Source organism: Gracilinanus agilis, chromosome 4 (genome assembly GCF_016433145.1).
Source record: "Gracilinanus agilis isolate LMUSP501 chromosome 4, AgileGrace, whole genome shotgun sequence".
Classification (NCBI taxonomy): Eukaryota; Metazoa; Chordata; class Mammalia; order Didelphimorphia; family Didelphidae; genus Gracilinanus; species Gracilinanus agilis.
This window is the reverse complement of record NC_058133.1, coordinates 219,788,467-219,796,424: the sequence shown is the minus strand read 5'-3', so window position 1 is coordinate 219,796,424 and position 7,958 is coordinate 219,788,467.

Below are 7,958 nucleotides of genomic sequence, written 5' to 3'. Positions count from 1 at the left end.
TATATATGGTAAGACAGAGAACTGACAGCTTGGAGCAAGCCCTGGACTGGATGCATGGACATTCCATGATGGAATGAAGTCAGAGGTTTGAAAAAAAAAGAAGAGTTTTCTTGGTCAAGCTGAGTGAAGGAGGGTGTGTTGTGTGGTTCAGCTTGCCTGAGATCTAAGGAGCTGTGAAGATTGGGATTTATAGAAGATTCGAGAGAAGAGACCATCAAGCAACTAACTCAGCCTAGGTAGAGATAAGGTTCAAATCTAAACAAGTAGGGGGGTAGGGAAAAACTGGGTGCCAGCCAGGGAATCACATAAACTGGGGACACTCCTAAACCTCACCAGGGAAAAGACTGACGGGTTAACACAGAATAAACCAAACAGGGATGTGAGGAATGTGGAATGACAGTTTGTCAGTTAAACTGACACCTAACAGCCAGTGATACACTTAACAGCAACCAGGACGTTGTTAATATAACTCCAATAGTGGGATCTTGATGGCTTGGAGAAGATACAGAAAGTATAAATAAACTGGTTTTATTGTTGGTAGCTTTGGGAAAGTGGGTGAGAGGGTTTCTAGCATTAAAGGAATACTTTACTAAGCCACAGACAGCTCTATCTAAACTGGAGAGGGCAAAAATATTGGGGTTCTCATTGCACTGCTACAAGATACTCCTTGTACAGCCTCAATTCTTTCAAAAAGCTCCTTGTACAGTATCAATCCTTGTACAGCCAGTTAAGTCCAAAAGAAAGCACTAGGGGAGTAAAGGTTTTTCTATCAGCTGTCCACCAGCAGTAGATTTGAACCTTATCTATACCTAGGTTGAGTTAATTGCTTTATGATCTCTTCTCTCAAATCTATAATTCCCAATCTTCTTAGCTCCTTAGATCTCAGGCAAGCTGGACCACACAACACACCCTCCTTCACTCAGCTTAGCAAAGAAAACTTTTTTTCAAACCCCCGGCTTTATTCCATCATGGAATGTCCATGCATCAAGTCCAGGGCTTGCTCCAATCTGTCAGTTCTCTGTTTTATCTTAAATCTATATCTATCCTTTAATTTCCCTATAACACCCCAATAGTACTATAAAAAAGCTTGTGCAACTAAGTAGAAAGTAGGCTCCCTCCAACCATGAGCCAGGGACCACATTATTGTTAGGAGACAAATCACATTTATTTGTTGCCATGATTTGATTTTCTGGTAACTGCTAGAATTTAATAATTGTTGGGCACTTTGCCAGCTGTTATTGGTTTCTACAATATCAGCATAAATGGTTCAGCTCCTGCAACATTCATTGTATCTATTCTCTTTCTTAGGAATATAATTAAGAAGAGATCATGAGGCCACATCTCCCCTATTGGGAGTCAAATCCAATTGACTAAGAGATCAATTTTTTGTCCCATGCCATTCTTTGCATTTCTATAGAATAATTCCTTTACTCATGATACCTCTCATATGCCATGTATATAGTACTTCTTTTGAGAGAAGAACATTTAATTCTGATGTAATGAAATGTTATTGAGTATCCTCAGTTAATCAATTTAAAAAATATTGCCAGATTGGCTCAGAATCTTGTGGTTAAAAGGGATCTTGAGAGATCATCCAATCCACATCTTTAGAGATCACTACAGGTAAACTAAATCATAAAGATGAGGCTCTCTCCTATCTTTAAAATGTCTAGAGAAGATAAACTCTATATATTTTTTCATTATACCATTCAAGTGCTTAGTATATTTCAGTGGCATCAGAAGATAGTAATTGATCCTCAACTTAATTGCCTCATGTTGCTATTTAGATCTATTTACCTTTGTCCTATTCTTATATCTGGACTGACAATTGCAGGAAGAAGGCATTAAGGAAAACATGTACATCTTTGTGATTTTTTAAATTATAAAGTAACTTTGAATTAATTTCCTTTGAAGAGGATCTGATATCACAGAAGACCAGGAACTCAGTCCCTGACTGAGTTTAGCCAAGCAGGACCAATATCAACTCTCTTTTTCCATTGGAAACTTCACAGGGTTTGAAAGTGGAGAACAGGTCAAATATGGTAAAGCATCTTTCTTTCTAGGAGTGGGAGAATTTGAGGTGAGGGAAAGAATGTTAAATTCAAATGACCTTCTGCAGGGGTTTTCATAAGTATCACATCAGTTAGTAGTAGTAGTATTGTTCTTGGGGGACTAGGATGCTATAAGATATAGGAGGGTAAAGGGAAGATTCTCCCTCAAAATTAGCATTGCCCATAGAAGGCACTCAATTACTATTTGATAAATGAATAAATGAGAGCAAAAATTACCTGTATTCTGTTTGAATAGTATATTTCGATATCCCAGCCCCAAATTTTATGTTGGATTGTATTCTAGGCCTAATAAAACATCTGATCTTTCAGAAGTAAGTGATACTCCAACCAAACTAATCTTTTCTTGATTTCAAAATATAATAGTACACACCAATATCTCTTAAACAGCTGCCATTCTATTTCCCAACACTTTCTAAAATTAGAAATTGAGTACTTCAGGCTTGCCAAAGCCTCAATTACACTAATGAGATACCATTTCCTGAAGTGATTGGCAATTTGTCAAGCTAGTCAGTGACCTTGCAGCAGGTGGTAATGAAAATCTGTTTCCTAAATTCCACTTGATCTATAGAGAGTATGTCTTTTTTTTTTCTCATGATGCTGAGACCAGGCTTCTTTTTAGGTGTGCATGATAAGAGGTAGGAGAAAGGTTTAGAGAGAAAGAGATAAAGTGTTCATTCAGACCTTGGAGACAATGGCTCTCCTATACTTAGTCCTTGCCAAATCACATGTAAGTTGTAATCACATTCTGAGGGACTCTGACAAGGCAGATTATGTCAATTAATCATTAAAAATGTATTAAATTTTATCAGACATTGTACTTGGCACCCATGATACAAAAGCAAAAATGAAGACATACTTTCTAGAGGAAGATCACTAAGTTAGTGAATCATCTGGAAACCATGTCATATGAAGAATGGCTAAAGAAACTGGGAATGTTAATTTTAGAAAAGAGACTTTGAGTGAACATGATTTTATTTACCAAATGTTTGAAGGAAAATTCATGTGGAAGAGAGAACAGATTTTATTTTAGCTCTTGAAGACAGCCAGTACTAAAAGATAAAGAGAGGCAGATACTTAAAAATATAGGACTGTAGAATGCCAAAAAGGATCTTGGAGATTACTAAACCAGTTCCTTAATTTTATAGACGAAGTTGAAACCTAGAGAAATTAAGTGACTTGCTCAAGTTTACGTAGTGATGGCGAAGTAGGACCAGAACTAGTATTTTATGACCAGATTTAAACCCAGGACTTCCTGTCTTCAGGCATGGCTCTCTATCTACTAAGCCACCTAGCTGCTCCCAGAATTAAGAATCAAGCAAAATTATCTTGTCTATTACTTTTGTCAATTATCATCTTTCTATCCACCTACCAAAAGTCATATCTCTTCTTTGATCTTTTCTTTTTTCTCAATATAGCTAGAAAAAAATCTTTTTTGTTTTCTTTAGCTTCCCTTAACAACTTCAGTTCAGTCTAAACTTTAATATTCCTGACTCCATTTTTCTAGGACCATGCCATGCTCATATTAATTTTATGTTGTCTAGTCTTGCTTCTATCTTCTGAACATTTCTTTTAAAATCTGTTAAGTGAATTCTCTATGTAGCCATATCAATCTCATCATGCAAATGTCACATTTCCTTCTCTCATGAAATTATTTCTCTTTGTGTTTTGAGAATTTAAATCTTGAGCTTCTCTCAATCTTTCCTAGGCTGACACCTACTGTAGCATTTTATTCCATGGGATCTTTCCTATATTTCCTCTCAACTCTCTGAAATATGCTTTCCCCAAGTTTAGATAGGGTGTTCCTAGATTTCATCTTCTTTATCCCCAGTTCTGGGAATGGAGTGGTCATTTCCTCCCACAGTTCCCATCATTTTCACCCTACACCAGTAACCAGTTACTACCAGTGACAATTATATCTAGGATACATTTTTCTTCCATTTGGGTCCTTGCCATATTGAAGGATGAAATTATCACAAGGGAAGTCAAGAAGTTATTAGCTCCTTTGCTTTGATCAGAATGAGGGAGGAAGCTCTAGCAGATGACCAGAAGAAAGACTGTTGTAAATTCCTTTAGGGCAGAGATTATATTATTTTTCATGTTTGTAGCTCTGTGCCTAATTTAGCACTGTCCTTAACATATAGTAAATACTTGATAAATATTTATTGAATTGAATTAGTAGAGCTCAAATAATTTTCTTCAACAGACATTTTGAAGTGAGGCACAGATTTAGAAACACTGCTTGGAAGCTTAGGATGGCCACAAATGTGGGAAGTTGGTAATGATCTCCAAAGAGAATCAGGAGCTGAGTAAGTAGTTTATGGCCCTAAAGATTAATATCAGACAAGACAGTCTGATACACTACTCCAGGGGCTCACTGACTTTTTCACCTTAGAGACCCAGAAGGTTGGTAAGTTCATATGCCTTGATTCTGGCATCAGAGGACCCCAATTAAAATCCTACCTCTGATGTTTACTACTTTTGGGTACTTGGGTAACTCACTTAATTTCCCTGGTCCTCAGTTCGTCATCTGTAAAATGAGGAATAATGGAGTCATAGTTTTTAGTTATTAAAATGCTTCTATTACCATTTTGAAAAACAAAACCCTTAGGATACCAAGGATTTTCTTGTTCTTATTCATGTGTAGCTCCACTTAACCAAATAGATGGGAGCTGAAAAGATGTGAAATAAGACTACAGAATATGGACAAATGTAGTTTGTAAAGTGTGTTTCACTCTACCATGAGGTTGTCATGTCAGTTCTCCAATAAATACAAATTCACACTCTTCATAGGCTTTAGGGGCAGCAAGGTGGCACAGTGCCATACCTGAAATCAGGAAAACTTATATTCCTGAGTTTATAAATGGCCTCAGACACTTCCTATGTAACCTTAGGCAAGTTACTTAACTTTGTTTGCCTCAATTTTCTCATTTGTAAAATGAACTGGGAAAGGAAATGGCAAACCAATCTAGGTTCTTTGCCAAGAAAACCCCAAATGGGGTCATAAGAGTCAGACATGACTGAAATGACTGAATAACAACACTATTCCTCAGCAAAACAGGGAAGGTACATACATTTTACCAATTATCATGTAGAAACTGTTTTGATTCCCTTAAATGAAATATTAAAAAGAAATTTAAGATAAACTTGTATTGCTCTCCTTCCCAACACCAATCTTTTTATTCCTCTCCTACTTCTTCATAGGGTCTTTTAATCATCCCAACTCCCCCCTCCTTTACATTACTCCCCTCCCCATCACCCCCTTTCTTATTCCTCTTTTCCTTCTTTATAGGATAAGATATAATTCTATACCCCAAGGAATTTGGCTTTATTCCCTCTCTGAGCCAATTCCAATGAGAGTAAGGTTTAAGTATTGTACATCACCACCCTCATCCTCTCCTCCACTGTAATAGTCCTGCCTCCATGCCTCTTTATGTGTTATAATTTTCCCTATTTTTATCTCTCTTCCCATTTCTCTCAGTGCAATCCTCTTTTTCACCCCTTTATTTTTTTTTTGCATTTCATCCTATACAGCTTACTACTATGCTGTCTATACACTTACTCCTCTCTCTATGTATACTTCTTCTAACTAATATGATAATGATAAAAATTTTTAGAGTTACACATATCATCTTTTCATGTAGGAATATAAACAATTCAGTCCTATGGAATCCCTTAATTTTTTTATCTTTCTTATTTAGCTTTTTATGCTTCTCTTGAATTTTCTTTTTGAAAATCAAACTTTCTTTTTTAAGTCTGGTCTTTCTTTCAGTAATGCTTGGAAATCTTCTATTTTATTAAATGACCATATTTTTCCCTGAAAGAATAGATAGTCATTTTTGATGAGTAGGTGATTCTTGGTTGTAAACTCGGTTCTCTTGCTTTCCAGAATATCATATTCAAAGCCTTCCAAACCTTTAATGTTGAAGCTGCCAGATCCAGTATCATCCTGAATGACACCAGATAGTTTCTTTCTGGCTGTTTGCAGTATTTTCTCCTGGGCCTGGGAGTTCTTGAACTTGGCTATGACATTTCTGGGAGTTGTCATTGGGAATTTATTGCAGGAGGTGACATATGGATTCTTTCAATGTCTATATAACCCTCTTGTTCAAGAACATAAGGGCAATTTTCTTCAATAATTTATTATAATATGATGTCAAGCCTATTTTTTAAAAAAAATCACAACTTTAAGGTAGTCCAATAATTCTTAGATTGTCCATCCTAGATCTATTTTCTAGGTCAGTTGTTTTTTTCAACAAGATATTTCATATTTCCTTATATGTTTTTTGTTCTTTTGATTTTTTTTAACCCTTGTACTTCGGTGTATTGTCTCATAGGTGGAAGATTGGTAAGGGTGGGCAATGGGGGTCAAGTGACTTGCCCAGGGTCACACAGCTGGGAAGTGGCTGAGGCCGAGTTTGAACCTAGGACCTCCTGTCTCTAGGCCTGACTCTCACTCCACTGAGCTACCCAGCTGCCCCTTTTGATTTTGTTTTATTGTTTCTTGATGTCTCATGAAATCATTAGCTTCTCCTTGTTGAATTCTAATTTTTAAAGAATAATTTTCTTCTTTGACTTTTTGATCCTCCTTTTCCATTTGGTCCATTTTACTTTTCATGGAACTCTTTTTTCATTGAATTTTTTTGCTTCTTTTTCTAGTTGGTCAATTCTATTTTCCATGGGACTCTTTTTTTCTTTGTATTTTTTATATCTTTTTCCAGTAGGCCAATTCTGGCTTTTAAGATACTCTTTTCTTTGCTGGATTACTTGTACCTCTTTTTCCAATTGACCAATTTTACTATTTAAGCTGTTAATTTCTTTTTACATTACTTTCATTTCTTTTTCCCATTTTTCTTCCACCCCACTTATTTGATTTTTGAATTCCTTTTTGAGTTCTTCCAATACCTGAGACAAATTCCCATTTTTCTTTGAATTTTTGCATATGGTTGCTTGGATCTCACCATCTGCTATTGAATCTGTGCCTTGCTCTTTGTCTCCATAGAAATTTTCCATGGTTAAGTGCTTCTTTTGTCATTTTCTCATTTTTCTGGCCTTTTTCTTTGGTCTGTGGACTGGGAGTTCAAAAAACTGCTAATTCTGGCTCCTTTGCTAATGATTTGTAGAACTTAGAGCCCTGGGAGCTATTTTTGCCTTGGGGCTAGAGACTTCCCCTCAGGGCAGCTTGAAATTACCAAGCTCCATGGACTTCAGAGCCTCACTGTGGACTTGGTGCTTGTGACTTCAAGGGGGCGAGTGTGGAATACTCTGTTGTTGGTTTAGGCAGGATTCCAGGATCTCAGAGTTGACCTACACCAAGTCTTGGAACTTGGAGCAGTAGGTAAGTGAGTGGTCAGCCAGTATGCCTCTATATGAAGTTTTCTTTTGGTTCTCCCTTATCCCAAGAAAACCAACTCTCTCTGCCTACCTTTCAAGTGATTTTACACAATAGAGCCTCCTCACACTGTCTTGTTTTTGATTTTGTGACTCTTGTCCTTCTTGTCCTTTTGAGGTACTATTTTAAGATTGGTTTGGGTTAATTCTCAGAGCACTTTCAGCTTTTACTTTTTTTAAACTTTTATTAATATTCGTTTTTAACATAGTTACATGATTCATGCTCCTACTTTCCCCTTCACCCCCTGCACACCCCCCCCCATAGCCAACGGACATTTCCACTAGTTTTATCATGTGTCCTTGATCAAAACCTATTTCCAAATTGTTGTTAGTTGCATTGGTATGGTGGTTTCGAGTCTACATCCCCAATCATGTCCACCTCAACCCATGCGTTCAAGCAGTTGTTTTTCTTTTATGTTTCCTCTCCTGCAGTCCTTCCTCTGAATGTGGGTAGCGTTCCTTTCCATACATCCCTCAGAGCTGTCCTGTGTCATTGTA